Source organism: Chamaea fasciata, unplaced genomic scaffold (genome assembly GCF_029207755.1).
Source record: "Chamaea fasciata isolate MVZ Bird 193981 ecotype frontalis unplaced genomic scaffold, bChaFas1.0.hap1 SCAF_1, whole genome shotgun sequence".
In the NCBI taxonomy this organism is placed as follows: Eukaryota; Metazoa; Chordata; class Aves; order Passeriformes; family Sylviidae; genus Chamaea; species Chamaea fasciata.
This window is the reverse complement of record NW_027094086.1, coordinates 53,045,220-53,063,402: the sequence shown is the minus strand read 5'-3', so window position 1 is coordinate 53,063,402 and position 18,183 is coordinate 53,045,220. Positions and strand designations below refer to the sequence as shown.

At 39.7% G+C, this 18,183-nt stretch overlaps 1 protein-coding gene across 1 annotated transcript in view; it reads right to left on the bottom strand.

Moving 5' to 3' along the window:
- The window catches only part of GNAL (G protein subunit alpha L), a 181,996-nt gene that overhangs the window by 117,108 nt on the left and 46,705 nt on the right, over nt 1-18,183 (bottom strand). The gene's annotated exons all lie outside the window — the stretch shown is intronic.

The following is an 18,183-nucleotide window of genomic DNA, read 5'->3' as shown; positions in this document are numbered from 1 at the left end:
CGTGACTGACCTGCGGAAGCAGCACCCGGAGCCAGCCCCTGGCACCGGGGTGTGGGAGCGGCCGGGGTCTGCCCGCCGGTACCCCGGACACACAGAGCACGCATATGCACAAACGCCCTGCCTCGACTTCTTCACCAACAAAATGTCCCTTTCCACACAAGTAGTCCCGGCAGCACATGGGCCGGTTTTTTTCCCTTTGAATATTCCAAACTGCATCAGCTGAACCAGAAAATGAAGCTGTCCAAACAGCTCATGATAATGTGTAATCTGAACATGATAACATACATGTCTAATATCACTACGACAACAAATGTCGACGAGAAGCCGTATCTCCGTTCCTTCATTTGCCTCCATTTTAGATCCTAGAATGAAACTTCAAGCTAGACAACCCTATAGGTATTCCTTTTTGCTTCAAACCTGTTGCCTTGCAAACTGGCACCTCTGTGCAAAAACAGCAGTACAGCACCTGGCTCTTCCTAAACTCCCCCTGTGTAGAAACCACCTGCACAACGCAAATGTGATGCTCGATACATTCAGGCACAAGAACGCTACAAAAAGGATGGACATTACTCTGGAGTCCCAAAATATTTTCAGCTTTTATCTCCAAATATTATTAGTCCCCCATACTTTCAAAGATAGGTTTACTGAAAAATTAATATTTTGCTAGATACGTATGTGTGCAAAATCCTGGTCCCGAGTAAAATCAAAGAGAGATTGCCATCAACTTCAATCAAAAAAATAGCATTTTAATCCCAAAAGTCTTGAGATGTATGTAGCAAAAAGAAACTAGATTTTAGAAATAGAAGGATTTTAGTTTAGTTGGTTTTGGTTTTTTTCCATGGCTCCCTCACTCAGGTGGGAAGTGCTGAATCAAGGAAGAGAAACTGGTAGTGTCTGCTTTAAGCACACATCAGAGGAAAGTGAAACGGGCAGGACCCAGAAAATGAACAGGTACTGCTCCACCTGTGGTTGGGTATGTGGAGTTTTCAGGAGACTATGGAATTCAAGTGCCAGATATGTGGGTTTATGGTACTGCTTGATCTTGACTCTGGAAGCTGTTTTCATCTTCCATCTTACATGGGTGGGGGGAGCTGTGGGGAGAGGGGGAGGTAACCCACTACACGATTGACGGGATCTGCCAGGCCAAAATAGCATTTTTAAGTGCTACTGAGCTGCATTTCTTTAGGACAGACTGCTTTTTTCCCTATTGATATTTTTTTCTGTCTGGAGAGGCAAAAAGCACCTCAGATACAGATAGGTTTGGAAGCACAATTCAGGGTGACTGCTGTTTTTGGAGGCTGTCAGACACAGGATATATGATGAATAGCTTTTGTGAAGAGCAGTCATGTTTGCTCCCTGCCACAGCACCATGAGAGCTCAAAACTGAACGGCTTGGTTAGAAATCACTAACTGGGTCTGAATTTTCATAGTCTTTCAGTGTCGGAAGCTGTAATTTATGATGCACAAGATGTGTGTAGCCATATTTGTTTCCTATGTAAATACCTCAGTTTGAGACCTAAGTCCCAAATCTGGCTAGTGTCAGTCGGTCTGTAGGAATTTGCCCTGTTTCCTCCCCTCCTCTCCTCAGCAGTTTTCCTCTTTCATGTACTAACATTGGGATTTTTGGTGCAGACTTGTTCCCAGCTTTGAAACGGCTAAGTGTCAATAAATAGAATTTTACAGGATCCTGGTATATCCTGCTTTTACCTTTCTCCAAAAGAGGGAAAGTGTTTCTCATTTCCTCTCTCCCCTTCGAAAAACCCCATGACCCTTTTGGGTCTCTTCCTCCTGAGAAAAGATCACACAGTTCAAAAATGACACGCACAAGCAACCTGTTCCCAGAAAGAACTTTTAGCCGTAACTATATTCCCAACCCTCCCTTTGCTTTTCCCAAACACAGCACTTATCCCGACATAACTGAACTACAAAATCCTAGAAGCAATAATAAACAATAGAGAAATTTTTACCCCCTTTGGACACAGCTCTTTTTTTTCCAGAGAGAAACCATAGCTATCATATGAATATGTTTCCTCTGCACACAGCTAAATCTAAAACTCTATAAAAGGTTGCGGCAGTGCTGCTTCACCAAACCAACTTCCAGTACAAATTGTACACAGGAATAAAAACAAAATCCCGGACAAAGGAAAGAAGACTCTTCCTGGTCTTCCCCTCTCTTCCAAGGCAACCAATGTGGGATCCTCCTGGAGTTCCTGAAAGATGAGGTATTTCACATTGCCTCTGCCCCTTCATATCAGGCAACATTATGTATACATACATATATTTATGTATGCACATTTATATATGCATATATTTATAAATATAAATACACACTGAGTGGATATCTGTGTGCAAAAAATGAGATTCATCTTCTGCTTTGTGCTCAAACTTGGTGCTGTTCCCTCGTGAAACCAGGCAATACAGCACAAGCTCTCCTGGAGGGAAACTGCAGACACCTTTACTTTCTGCTTTCCCCTTCAAGTTCCCACCTCAGGATGCACCATTTGTGAGCCTCAGGCTGAATGCTGGGGAGCACAAGCTGCTTGCTTGAGGCTGTATCTGCATTCCTGTATGGAGGAGGATTTGACAACCCGGCTGAAGCCACAAGGGGTGGCCACCCGGGCCACAAAGTCAGTCTCATTTCTCATGCCTGCTCTGCTTGGAGTAGGAAGGGACAAAACCTCAGTAAGAGTTAATGCAGAGCTCCTACAGATGCAGCTCAAGAGACCTGGTTACGACCCCCCCCCACCCCCACCGCCCCCCAAATCCACAGCAGGACTGATACAGAGATTTTTATTGCAAACACTAGGTAAAAGTGGAGAAAGTTTCTATACAGCAACCCTGCAGACCATTTGTGGCCCATCTTCCCTTTACACAGCCTCCTTTGTGGCTTTGGTTCCATTTTTAGAAAAAAAGAGCAAATGGAAAGATGGAGGTAATCAAAAGCATTGGAGGGACCTAAGCCACTGGTGAAGAGATTCTTCCAGCTTGCCAGTCTTCCTGCCTCAACTTTCACAGGGATCTCTGAACTCTGCTGACACTGTCCTCAAGTATGGGCACTAGGTGAGTAACACTGGTAACCTGATCTCTGCTTCTCCTCACTGACCTCTCTTTTTCATGTAGCCTACTGCTGCAAATCAGGATGTGCAACTGACTAGTGGTTGAGTTTTTACTCAGCATTAAACTGGGGAGGGAAAGATAAGAGAAAAATGAATTGTAACTGCATAAGTATTCAAGAAAAATAATTCTTTCTCTCTAGTAATATATTACTGGTAAGTTTCTCTCTCTGTAGATGTCAAATATTAACACGAAAGTACATACTCCGTGGAAAGCTACATTTGGAGTTTTATAAGATACATGAACCAGGAACCAAAAAAATTATGACTAACTGTGTTAAAAATACCAAGTAAGGGTTTAGGAAAAAACCAGCACATACTTTGCAGAGAAGTGAATACCGCACTCCAAAAAAATCTAACCTTCATCCTTTTGTTTAAGCCCATGACCTCAAAAAAGTCATTACAATTTTTTGAGAGGGGCTTTTCTGTTTTAAGAAGGAGGATGGGAGAGATGCCAGAAAAGATGAGGTATGCATTTCTACAGTGACCGTGGACCTGATCCCGAATTGCCTTCACATCCATTGATTAAGGACAAATTCACTGATGCAGAAGAGGGACAGGCAATGTTGAGGGCCCTGGCAAAGCTCTGAGTAGTTCCTTGGCTCCTTGACAGGGTTTGCTGTCCCCATTTCCAAGCCATACTCCTTTACTTGCCAGCTGCCACAATGTAACTCACCTGACAAACCAAGTTCTCCTGTGCCCACTCCTCTCCCATCTTTGTGCAGCACAGGGAGCAAAAGGGAGAAAGCAGCAAAAGGGAGAAAGCAGGTGATGTGATGGACTTGAAGACTGTGGGCTAAAGATAATAGTCCGAAGAAAAAGAAAAGTTTTCCACAGAAAAACTGCAGGCAGCAGTCCACAGAAATGACAATGATAGCCTTCAGCCCTAAGAAAGCATTTGTGAAGGGGAGGATTAGATCCAAGCAGGATCCAGATGCTCCTCGGGAAGCCTGTGTGGAAAAGCGTCAGGTGAAAAGCAGATTTGCAGTATAATAACAGTAAAGAAAGAGGACAATCCGCTTTCATTCAAGCTAGTTATTCCTCACCCATGCTAGTTATTCCTCATGCATGTTCCACAAGAAAGCAGAAGGAACAGGGAACTTCTGCTATGGCCATCCCATCAGCTCAGGGTTTCCCTTTGGACCCTTATTGGTAAAATAATTCCAGTGTTTATTCTTGTCTTTTCTGACTAGAAATTCCTTACCCGTGAAGAGAGACTCACATGGCATCATTCCACACACGTCCATCTGTTGGTACCAGAGGCAGAAGCAGCTGAAACTAACATAAATCCAGCAACGTCCTAATAGCATTTAAAAGACTAAGCAACCTCCTGTGGTTTAAATATTCTTATGTATTAGAATGAAATGACATTGTTAAAATGACACAGATGCATTTGCAATAAGCAAAAGGGACATGTCTTTTGATGAATTTGCAAGACAACAGTATTATAGGGTATGTTACATTTCGGCATAACAGGAGGCACTTTTCTGTCATGAAAAATTTCACTTGGTTGGACACCCCAAGGGCACTTCCCCAATTTCCCCCCCTTCCCGCCCTGAACAACGCAATACATTCCCATTTTAAGGCAGTGGAAAGTTAGTTCTAAGTTTAGGAGAGTCATCAGGATTAAGCAGATTTAAATAAAGCCAGGCAAAACATGCTAATATTGCCTTAATTTAGAAGTGAATTAATCAATAAATAAAGAAGTCAGCTAGAAATATAGCTGAAGTTACCACTTTCAGAAAAGGAGTAAAATCTATACAGGAGACATGTCCTGAATTCTCTGCAACATGATGACTAACACCTTGCACAGTTATAACAGCAAGGCCAAATCATTTGTCTGCAGTTTGTAAAAGGTTTTGTATGTCACGTAAAATTTTGCACTTAATAGTAAATGCTCAGGTCAAGTATCATGATCTCTCCTATTTGGACAGAAACAAAAAGCTGGAGGGAAAACTAACTTGTGAGACACTGAACATACATGTGATGTGCCTTAACCTCACCTTTAACTCCAAGGCACACCCTGGAGCAGGACACTCACTGTCATAGCATGCCTGCCTCCAACCCTGGTCTTTAGACAACATTCTGCTGAGCTAGATTTTCTCTACATTTACCCCAAACACATCTGGCTTGTGATTTCCTTGTATTATCCCTCTATCTTGATATAAACTTAGAGATACCTTTTTGTTTCTTCTCAGTTGTTTTAACTTCTCTGCTTGAGAAACTAAGTTTTAGCTACCCCAGGAAATGGTTAGTGGTATCTCTCAACAAAAAATTCTTACAAATACAGAAAATCATTGCATACAACTACTTTAGCATGAAGTGAGAAATTCTGTAACTGCCTCTTAACCCTGTTTAAGGATCCCAACATGTAATTACACACAAGAGCAATCATTAAAAATTTGCTTCAGGAAATAATGTTGCCAGTAAGTTGGTAGCCTCATGCACTCACAACCTGATTTACATCAATAATATTTACCACAGAAATACAGCTTTTGCTTGAATGCATGACTAGCAAATCCAGATAAAATATCAAAACTTACTGAATAAACAACAACCTAGCATTATTCTCATTATGCATCTAATTTTTTAAACTATACATCTGCTTGTAACAAATACCTGTTGAGTCATGTTCTTCTTGGCCTTTTGTGATATGAGATCTTAAGTTTCCTATAAGTATTTCTATGGTATATTTGTACAAAGCAGATAATCTCTGGATTAAATAGCTCTCACATATTTGCTCATAATTGAAGAGACATGGCTTGTTGACCCACGTGGTCCTTTCCACAATGAGGTTTATGTTACAATTAAACTTCAGGCTTTCATGACATGAATTTATTTATTTCTCTGGGTAGAGAAAATGGTCAATATGAAGACTAAGCAGATACATTACTTATACAGATGACTATTCCATACGCATACCTATGTGGGAGAGGGGGAGAAACAATCCTAGGCAAAACGTAAAAATCTCCTACAAAGTAAGTCTACTTTTTCATCTTTTTCAACTGTTTACTTATTCACTTTATTCACTGCTAGTCTCAAATGCTATTCTGATAGAATGAGTTCATGAAATTCAAACCCGTATGATTTTACTTATCTTATTTTTACTAAAATCCAAAGGTTTTTTCCAGCATCTACTGGGCTGCTTGTATAACATGGATTAGATTCTTTGGAGCAAATATTTCTCACAGGATCATTTCACTTGGGGTGAAAGGTGATAAAAGCATTGGTGCACGAAGGAGAAGGGGGAAAGGTTGAAAAGTCCACAGAACTTGCAGACATTTTGGAACAAGCCATTTAATAAGTTACTGAGGAATCTGTATTTTCTCACATACTTTGGGAAAGAAAAAGTTTGTTTTTACAATAAAAATGCACAATGAGAGAAAATTTCCTAAACTATGGTAACATTTTCTCTGGGTTTCAAGTTTCAGACTTATCAACAATGGTGCCACGTTTCTGTGCAAGCTGCATAATTGTAGGCTTGGTTTTGGTTGTTTTTTGGCTTGGGGTTTTCTGGTTCATTCGTTTGTTTGTTTTTTAAGGAGACCCGTTCTAGCTTGATGCCTCGCAACCTCCTTATAATTTTAAATCCTAATGTCCCAATGATGCAGCACAATGCTATGCAGAACTGTCACAGCAGTTAGGAGGTTAGGAATAGCACAAGTGCAAAAGAGGTTTGTTTAATCCAGCAGTTTCAGATAATGCAGCTGCTCAGACACTGCACTGCATGTTTTAAAACATTGAGAAGGTTTTAGAAAGCTTATAGCTGCTTGGAATATTTAACAACTTACAACAACACTTACATCCTCAACCAATTTTTGTACCAATCCTAAAACCTTTAAAAGGCTTTAAACCTACCCATATGCAGACTCTTCCTGCTCAGAATCAGCTACACACAATCTGCCACCCACATCACTAAACACAATGACAAGATTATGCTTCCATGTCTTTGCAGCCTATTCTTCAAAATATGCAAATCTTCAGGAACTGCATTTCTGATCCCGATGCAACAGCACAAAAGCTATTGTCGTAAGAAATGGTTTAACATGTCAGCAACACTGTCACCACAATTACTACCACTAATAAAGATATGATCATAATCTGCCACTTAAGGATCATTAGATACATTATGACTATTGTATTCTTTTACATAGTTATTTTACATGGACACTAATTGAGAACACTTGATTTAAATAAAATCACGCACTATAAATTTTCATTGACAAATCTGTTCTTAACCTTTAGACAGCGTAGGGTGCTGTTTGCTGATGTAGCTATTAAAAAGGCTAATCCTGCAAAATATTTATCAGAAATATAAACCACTGTAACACTGTATACAAAGAGCTTGGAAGAAGCACACAAGGATGCTCTGTCTGAACATGTAAATGACTTACATTAAGCTAGGTTAAAAGTCCTCAGTACCATTCAAATGCTTGTGGTCCCTGCAACAATTTATAGTGTGTTTGGGAATGGACAGCTGTACATTCAGAAAGATTCAAGTGTATCTGTAAAAGGCATAATAGAAGTTTATTCTATGTATTTATTTTTATAACTTTATTGATGATGCAGAAACTATGAAAAATAAAGCAAATGCTTAAACATGAGTTGTATGTGGATCTCAGATGCAGCTCTTTTGCATGTGTCATAGAGTCCTCCCCTCTGAAAGCTTAATTTCTGGAAATATTTCATCTCAGAATGACCATGAGGTGTCAGAGTGACCATGAAAACAAATCAAAACTACACAGGGACATGCCCTCCCTGCCCCACCAAATTTGAGGCCCAGAACATACCAAACAAGGTAGTCCTCACAAAGAGAAAAATATTAATATTATAGGAATTTGTGGAAAACACGACCAACATTGGTCACCTACCTTGAAGATAGAGGAACACAAATTGGCAAAAGTACAGAGAAGAGAGATGAAGAAGGTTAGACTGAATGGCTGGCATCAGAGACTAGAAGGAGCAGGATTTATCAGACCAGGGATGGTGGTGTTTGCCTGCAATGACCAGGCGAAGCACACAGTACACTGTAGCTTGCCTTGCCATCCTGGGCACAAGGGCTGCAGCTTCCTACTGGAGCAGTAACACTGCAAAGGGCTGTTGCAGGCAATGTTGTATCCAGAACTGTGAGTCAGGACCACTGGTTTTGCCTTACAGAAATCAAAAGGCATGTTGCTGCTTTCCAGAGAAGTACGAGAGAACTTTCCCATGACTAGGGAAAACTATTTAATGTATTCCAAACAGAACTGCTTCACCTAATTTAATAATTCTGGCTTGAGATGCTGCAAGCCATGTGTAAATGAGACAGAAAAAAAAAATTAAGTTTCAAGCTGCCAGAAGAGCCTAGATGGTGAGCATGACTGGAGAAAACATCACCAATATCCAGCCTGGTCCAGCTCAGAGAGTAGTGCAACTGTCGAAGGGGAGAGAGGACACTTGGGCATGCCTTTCATCATGTTCCACTTTATCATGGTGAGCTGCCGTTTCTGCTGGGGAAGTCCTATCCAGCAGAGGGAAAGGAGGCAGAGATGGCAGGCGTCCACACACCTTTTGGAGCCTGTTCCTTCTATTGTGTCAGCAAACAATAGCCTCCCGCTAATCTGTGAATCTCCTCAGGCTCCCTTCATGCCTTTACCATACTGCTTCCCCAGCCCCAGTTACCTACTCTGCTATTTACAGCTCTCTGAACCCTCAGATTATTTCTCTGTACACCCTGTAAGAGGGTAAGTTGAAAAGAGAAAAAGATGTCACTGAGTCAAGTGCCTACATTTTCCAGTTTAACTTGGGTACTTTCCATATGCTATCTCTGAAATTTTATGTGATTTGTAGCATGAGCCAATGGCTGTCTTCTGTTAACTGCACAGAGCATCCAGCCAAAGATTAACAGAAAACTGGTGCTGTGGCAAAATGCTTCCAGTACTGCCAAAATCTGTGTTTCTTAGTGATTTCAAATTTCAACTGCCTATGGAGTCCTGAATTAGTGTTAGTATACAATGGACAACTTATGACATGTTGTTGCCATGAATTTTTTGAATGGGTATGGAGCCATAAGCAACCTGGTCTAGTGGAAGGTGTCCTTCCCCCTGGAATGGGGGTTGGAACTAGATGAACTTTAAGGTCCCGTCCAACCTAAACCATTCTGTGATTCTTTTCTGTGCCTTTCTGGAAAATAATGAATGGATAGACTGCACTTCAAAAATTCAAAATACAAACACTACATCACTATTAAGGTGTTTTCTTTTCTATTTTTTTATTTTTTTTAGGCATACTATCAGATTTTAAGAACTAAATCTTAGCAGATGATTGTTCTAACTGTTATTGAAAATAGGATGGCAACTTACAAAGTCATGGTGTACAGTGAAAAATACTATGGAAGTATTTGGATTACTTATAAACAAACCAATGCCACATTTATTATCCATATACAATACAAAAATAATGTTGTTCGGTTGTTTTTTTTTTTTTTACAGCTTCCTGTAGTCCAAGTGTGTGCTGTGGTGTTTTTTTTAATATATTTTTTTTTAATTTACCTGGCACATGAAAACCTGATCCCAGATTTAAATATTTTTGTTACATATTCCAAGTTTATGCTTGGAATATGTTCCTTTGAACATTTTGGGGTTAACAGATCAATGATAAGCAGAGAAACCTGTGCTGTGGGCCACACAGAAAATCTGCTATAATCATGCACAGCGAAGACATGATGTTACATCCATGAAGAATTAGATCTCTGCACCTTATGCAAAACTCTATCATCAGTAAAAGTTTTAAGCAACTGCAGCACAAAGGACTGAATCTTACAGTAAGTCAAATGTGGGGTGCAATGCCACAACTAAAATCATTCTAACAGAGAAGTTTAAAATCTAATGATGAAAAATATTAGATTACTATCTGATCAATCCCTGCCTTGAAATGCCTTTTTCTCTTCCCAACTTATAAACAGATTCAAGGTGAGTTCATCTAGAGATCTAACAATCAGTGCCCAGAAATCCCTGTGAAATGGAAGTAAAGGTTACTGGCAGGAAATACAACTGAGCAACTGCATTGCGTGGCAGCAAGCCAAAATTAGTGTATTTTCAGTGTGTAAATAACTTGGAATGTAAAGGTGCAGAGCTGGTGACCAGTCAAACTTGCTGGTCACCAGCAAGTGACAGAGCTTTTGCATGCAGTTCAACAACTCTGCTGCTGATTCATCATTTTTCATGGTATTCATGAATCTGTTTTTTTTTTTCTTAAGAAGTTAATGCTAATACATGCTTTTCTTCACTTAATAGGAATAGCTCTTTCAATACAGTGCTGTTCAGTTTAGCCCATAAGGCATCCAATGACCTCAAGCAATGAGAAAATCCATATGGGAAAGCAATTCATATCTTCAATGTCTCATGAAAACCACGCCAACTTCAGTGATGCTTCATGAAGATAGAAGAAGAAAAATGCTTCAACTGTAAACTACTCTGTATCCATTCACTACACGGATTGTGACAATACATTATTCTTTGCATTGATTTTTTGGTATTTTAAATTCCTCCCCCTCTAAGTTCTGCACAACTGCAAGCTAGTACAATTTGAATAAAATGCCTTGTGTGTACTGATGCTAATACATATGAAAATTAGCATTTACCTATCAACATACTGAGGCAAGCCTGAATTTCCCTTAAAATAAAAATGAAAAGCAAGCAGCATATCAGAGCTTCCCTCTTCTCCATGTATAATTATGTAATTAAAAGCCTAAGGTAATAGGAATGTTATAATTGGTTTGTATGTACACACAGAAAAATTTTCTGTCTCTTGGTATGAAGTTACCTCTCCATTTAAAGTTAATGTTATAATCAATCCATCAACTTTTTCACGGGCTCCCCACCAACTAAATGTAGACAGAGTGTTCACCTTCATTGGCTGAGTTCTGTGAAGTCTGATGAAACTGCCTTAGGATCCAAGGCCAATAAAGACTGCCTTACTTCAGATTTCTTTTTCTCCCAATAACCAAACCTTTCATCAAAATTCAAGATAGTGAACATTCAAAATCTATACATATTTCTATAAAGTGAACAAAATCATGCATATGCCTAAATTAAACTGTTTTAGATAAACACCTGCTTGAAACCTTAAAAGGACCACTGTAGAGTGCTGCTATGAAGTTATAACGGTCATTATGAAATTTATTTAATTCTGCAGGTATACCCCCATTTGTGTCTCATTTTAGAGCTCTTCTTCACTATTGATGCCAACTTCCACAACTTGTATTAAAGAGCTGTCCGTATCAACTCACTTATGAAGCAGGCATACATGTCCTCAAAAATCCTGAGAGGCAGAATACAGACAGACCTTTAAATCAAGGGTAGGCAAACTTATGATAACACACCACTTTCAAACATGAAAGTCTGCAGAATCTGTGTTCAAGTTATTAGAATTCACCTGCAAATGCCATGGGTTTTGTCACGCAGTTTCAGTGTGCAAGGTGGACCTTGCTTTTTGATACTCCTTTTCTGGGGGGAAGAGGGGTGGCAGGAGAAGAAATATCTGTATTTTCCACATAAAAATGCCAGAAGACTTAGGTTCAAGCTACTAAAAGTCAACATACCTTGAGCAAGACTGGTTACACTGCAAAATGGCAGCCCAGTGAGTAGATGAGCCACACGAAGAAGCTGCTCCCTCACTGGGCTGCTCATCAGTTTTAATCTTTAGCTCCTGACAAGTCAGACAGCACAAATAAAAATTATTCCAGGTATTCTGAGAGGCATGGCAGAGCTGGGCACACACAGAACAATGCTCCTTTGAGCTTGAAAAATCTACAGCAAACGGGATTCAGTGTCATAGCTCACAAAGCCTACACAGCCACCAGTGGGGGTTCATATAACTTTCCACAGCAGCCCAGAGAAAGTGCTGATCAGAACACAGCTTGTTTTATTTCAGACAACAGCTAGGCAAGGTCAGGCAGCTGGAGCAAACTGAATACATCCTGGTCTACAATTACTCTGTCATACCACTGACATTTTTATCGAGATAGCTATCTTTAGAATAGGAAGTAAGTGCATTAAACAATACCACCTTACTTTTCTTTCTCTTCCCTGATCTCCTTTACTTGCTTTCCAAGTCTAATTGTCAGGACTAACCTATCATTTTATGAAAAATTTCATTCTCTAATCCTTATAGATGCCTTCTTTGATAAATCTCTTTCTGCTCCCTTCCGTCCCTCCGCCAAACCACTCCTCTGCTCTGTACTCTCTTGTTTGGGGCCTCTTCAATACGTGCCATCCACTGCAACAATCAGTGCCATCAGCAGCAGTTTTGCAGGAAATCATATCGTTGATTTCAAAAAGTTGTGTGAAAACCCAGAACCATCATGAAAGAACGACATAAACTTTAAAACCCCCTCCCTCTGACTTTTCATGCTTATAAGAGCTGTCAGCAGTAGTCTCTTTTCCTTTTTAATACAGATGATACACATCTCAGAAGATTGCACTGAATATGTAATTACACAAAGATAGGAACTAGCCCTTTGAAACTCTCCTTCCTGATTTATGGGGCATAAAAACCTCTCTCAAAAGAAGCTATAAGACTCCTGTTTCCTGAAAAACTCCTGCTCACAGATCAGTATATAAAATTCTAATGTCCCACCCCATTTCTCAGTGCCTCTTTTAAGCAGCAAATTGGGTTGTGAACAATCTTGAACAACAAAAAAACCAGACACACCCTACCCTCAAATATACTTTTCAAGAAAAACTTGATTAAAGCTGGTGAGAGAAGAACTTGGGACATTGTGAACAGAAACAATAGCACATGTTGTAAGGTATATACTATTCCTGAAAAATCAGAGGCAAAAACATGAAAAGCAAAGCATGCTGATTTTTTTTCCCCCACAAACAAATATATGTTCATTTTAACAAACTTTGTCCATTGTTCAGTACCTTATCTATATCTTAGAAGCAATGATAATCAGTGTGTTTCTGTTGAAGTACCGAATGAGTAACCTTCAACCTAAGGCTGAAGGCCAGGTGACCAACCTTAGAGACATATGCACATTGTTATTTTTAAAATCCATTTTATGTTGTATACTTCATTACAAATTTTTAGATTCCAAGTGTGCAATAGAGAAATAAATTAAATATAATAAACATGGCTTATGGAGATGACCTCAGAGTTAGAGCATAGGAGGTACTTGGCTGTGGAACAAACAACTTCTGGAGATGTTCCAGGACTACTAACTCCCTTTTTTTCAATTAGATGATCTAACAGACCCCGTGATGATCCAGCACAACAAACAAATTGACTGAGGACATGCCAAGTAGTAAAAACAGTAAAACATGATTTTTGCCTCTTAGCACTAGGAATTCACTCTCATTAAAAGTGGGTTCTTCTGCCAAAAAAACCCCAAACAAACCAGTACTGTAGCACACAGCACTGAATTTCACACTTATAAGAAGATCCTCCTGTTCTAAGAAACTAAAAAAGTTTGCTGCAGGACATTAGGAAGTTTAATATAGGGACTACCCTTCATCAACACAGGGTAGTGGTTAGCACACTTCCAAGCAGTCCCATTTCAGACAGTTTGAAACCAAAATCAAAGCAAACTCAAATCCTAAACAGGATTATCTAAGGACTCGTCACTGTGTAAAAATAGCTCATGTGTTTGATGCTCAGTCATGAAACACATTACAGAAGTCTGGGAAGAAAAAGGTCTACATATACACATAGACATAAACACTTTTCTGATGGTAATCACACACATGTAGAATTTAAAACAACAAAAGATATCCAACACAGACATAAACTAAAAGGTGAGAGGAGCCCACAAGAGATGTAACTCATAAAAGAAGTGGCAACAGTTTAATAGTGAGAAAGGTGCGCTATAGGGGCCTTTGCTGGCTGCTTGTTTCCAGGCGTGCCCCAGTGTGCAACTCATGTGTTTGGAGTACATTTTCCCCCACTTGCTTTCTCGGCTGAAAAGCTAATGAAGTCTCAACAAACAGACTTAAGTTCAAACATCATTAATTCTGCTATTAAGGTATATCACTAACAGGTTCTCCCACTTATATAGTTATGAAGTGCCTGGCAACAAGGACATTTATAAATAATTTCTCCAAAGAAGGAAAGACGGACCTGAATTTTATTGCAGATCGCTAGCTGTGTCATTCTTTACAGTTTCAAGCCCCAGAACAGCAGCAAGAAGATGACAGATTCCCTCAAATCTGTGCACAAAAGGTTGCTGCCAAAATGGCATCAACTATTTTGCTACAGGTCTATAATGCAAAATGTCTCAATCTTTCTTTTAAAGTATTACTTATCATAAAAAATAACAGGGTCCTTCAGGCCAGAGCAACATCAGGCACCTCTAAAATTGTCTTAAAAGCAAAGGTTTCAGTGAAGTCATACTAATATGAGCGTGGTTGCTGAACTGCAGGGAAAGCACATCAAAGGGGTGTCTCCTCTAAAAGCCTAATTCAAGATATCAGATGGTACCAGCCTTGAAGCTGCCCCTTATCTTCCTCTGCATGGGAGCAAGGAGTGAACCAGGAAGAACCTGTTCCAATCACCTCTTCTGTGCAGTTCTCTCCCTTCTTCCTTCACAGTGACTCCACTACCACATGTCTTACAGGTCCAAAAGTATTCCTTCCCCATGTGTTTGGCGTGCTTTGGTTAGAGGACAGCAAGCTGTTGCACATTTCCTTCACAGGACTAAAAGCATATCTAGTATGAGAAGCAAAAGTCTGCATTTTGGCCACAGAGGACATATACTTGGTCATTTGATGGGGAAGGATTATACTGTCCAAGACTCTTCCACAGACACTTCAAGACATGTGGCCTGCTCCAGCTGGAAGATGAGCATCACCATTCACAGCAGTGTGGCTTCTGAGGAACACATGGAAGGGGCTTCCAGCTGTAGAGCACGTTAAAAAAAAATTGGGATCTCAAGTTGCATGCCACGTTTTTGTTCTCTTGTTCAGTTTTCTCCTGCTTGAAAGTAATTTCTTTAGTTATAATAGTAAAGCTGAATACCATGGAAAGAACTGAAGAGCAAGCAACAAATCATGCTCCGAAGTGCCATTAATGTTGCACACTGTCCTGCCACCAATGCATCCACCTCTCACAAATCTGCACAGTATATCTGTCATCAATGTTCCTATCAAAATGCTGCGCCTCTTAGGGTTGATCCGTTATCTCCAGTGTCACTTGAGTGTCCAATAAGGACAATGATTTGGCAAACTCAGAGCTGCCAGGTAGGTACAGACTTCCCTTTAAGAACGTAAATATGGTTAATTTAATTGTTTTGGATTTAGTCAGGTCCTCTGCAAAGTGTTCTTCTGTGACTAAAAACGCCCAAATGCCCCAAATGAACAAAGATGGCAATTTTCTCAACCAGTGTTCAGCTAAAAACCAAGTTATGATCCACTGCTCCTGGTGATTTCCTTTCAAACAGGAGCGCATTAAAAAACACAAGAATGCAGAAGGAGAAAGAACTGATGCTGATGCACGAGTTTTTCAGAGTTGAATTAAGGCATCATATGAAGAATCTCATGCAGACATGAGGAGGACAAGTTAATGTAAACACGGACTCATTAATATACAGATCAGAGAATCATGAAATCATTAAGGTTGGAAAAGACCCCTAAGATCATCAAGCCCAATCTTTGACCAATAACCACCTTGTCAACCAGACCACAGCACTAAGTGCCACATCCAACTGTTTCTTGAAAACTTCCAGGGTTGGTGACTCCACACCAACCTCATCATCCTTTCTGTGAAAAAAATTCTTCCTGATTTCCAGCCTGGACCTCCCCTGGCACAATTTGAGGCTGTGTTCTCCTGCCCTGTTCCTGATGAAGTGCATTTCTCTTTCTCATCTCTTTTTAAGACATAGCTAGCCCACCTAAAACTTTATTTTGAATCTCTATTTGCAGTACTTAGTAAATTATGCAATTCTGACTAAGATCTGAATTAGAAAGGATGAGAGGTAAATTAGGTCATAAGAAGACAACCAACATTGCAATCAATCAAGGTTTCATAATTTAAAAAAATTGAAACCATTCATCAGCCACCAGATTTTTTCTCAATCCCTGAAGAGTATGTGACAACCACTGAGGCTGGAGGTGGCAGAATTTTTCCTCGATGTTTCCTGATTCCATTTAGTATTTTATTTCAACATTCTTTTGATCCCCTCTTCCAAAATAGTCTCTACAAATACCACCTCTATGATCTCTAGTACTGATATGAAAGAAAGTCTCCAAATTTTCTCAATCTATGAATGCATATGTATTGAATTTTAAACTACTGACATTTTAAGAGGCCTGTCTAATATATTTACTGATTCTTTGTTTCAGCTCTAGCTTGCATGTTACTCAAGAGCAGAGGTATGAAGGCAACTGTTAATATGCATTTAAGGCAAAATTTTACCAAAAAGTCTTTGGTAGGGAAGTAGGTAACAGTGGGATGGAAGGTTTAATGCAACACATCAAGAAGAACAGAGACTGAAGAAACATGCACCTGGCCAGACATCAGAACTGTGTTAACTGGGTAAGATGTGCAACAAGTGAGATACTGAACAAGCAAAAGTGGGAACACTGTTGTGGGAGGGTAGCTGGAATGCCATTTGCCACACATATTAAAGTTAAAATTCTGCAAGTGATGATCAGCATTGATAAACAAGCCTGAGATCTGCCCAAAGCAAACCTGTGAAGAGCTGAAGAAAGCAAATGGAGTTCTTGAAAGAAGAGTTTATTATGGGATTACAGGTATTTGACCTGCTTTTAGACACTCAAAAGAGAAAATCTGTTACTCTTAAAACAAACAAACAAACAAACAAACAAAAAACCCCCAACAAGTGCAAGTATACCACTACATGTCTCAAAAGCAAAAAAGAGAAGTCCTTATTTTCAGTAACTGTGCAAAATATTGGCTTTACAGTGAAATGCAGAAATCTTCCAGCTGATTCCCCTAGCTTGGTCCCTTTCTGAGTTGCTCAGCCTTTTCTAGATTTGTGTAGCCAGAATATCTCCTTTGGCTACTGACAGAAATATAAAGATGTAAAACTTTCTCATATCCATTGTTAACACAGATAAGCGGACAACACATGAATATCATCAGAATATTCTGTCAGTCTCCCTGTGACCATTTCAGTATTTAGTTGAGCCCCCTCCCAAAGAAAACTTGTGAAAGGCCTTTGAAACAGGAAGAAAATTGTCTGCTGATTGTCTTTGCTTCACTACTCCCCAAACGCGTTCAAAGAATTCTAGAAAATGAGTGAGACACTATTTCCCTTTGCAGAAACTGTGCTGCCAAGATGAGCCCTTCCAGAGGAGCACACCAGCACATTCAAGCTGGAATCTGTTTGTATTTATTGCTTAACCAAAAAGAACAAAGCATCATTATTACACAAAGAGAAACTTTGGAGATAGTTCTTGGTTAGAACTAAGAATGTTTCTGCACACTGAGCAGCTGCCAACCTCCACCAGAATGAAAATGCCTCCTTCATTGTCTCCACAAAGTCAAATTTCCACAGTAATATGTAAACAGATAATGTTCTTCTATGTAAAAGGGTACCTCAACAGATCAGAAAACAAAGCAAAATATGTGGACTGTTTTGGATTGCTCTGAAGTTTGGCACAATTATGGGGACTAGGGCAAGGGGCAGGAGAGGAAACAGGTAACATTAATGTTCTTAACTTGAGCATCGGTGAATAAATGCATACGTAAATCTGAGATACAGCTAAATTTTTCTTTACCCTCACCTCATTAGCTTTTCTAAACGTTGCTATTCTTTTCCTGCAATGTAAAGGTGACTGTTCAAACCATGGCTTAGACTCTGAAAACGTTCTCTGTCTCAACACTTTTCCCTGGACTTAGAGTATAGCATTCATTGTACAGTCAAAAAAGAAAGGGGAAACAAAATTTCAAGTCCAAATGTTAGCCCAGGCACATGTTTTATGCTTAAAAGACAGCGTATCTGAAAATACAGTGTATCTGAAAAAATTATATATCCAAATTAATTTCTAGCTGATTCGTTTTCACTTGAGAAGAGAGGATAGAAGAGACAGGCTAGGCACTGAATTTAAACTCTGCTCCAACATTGTCA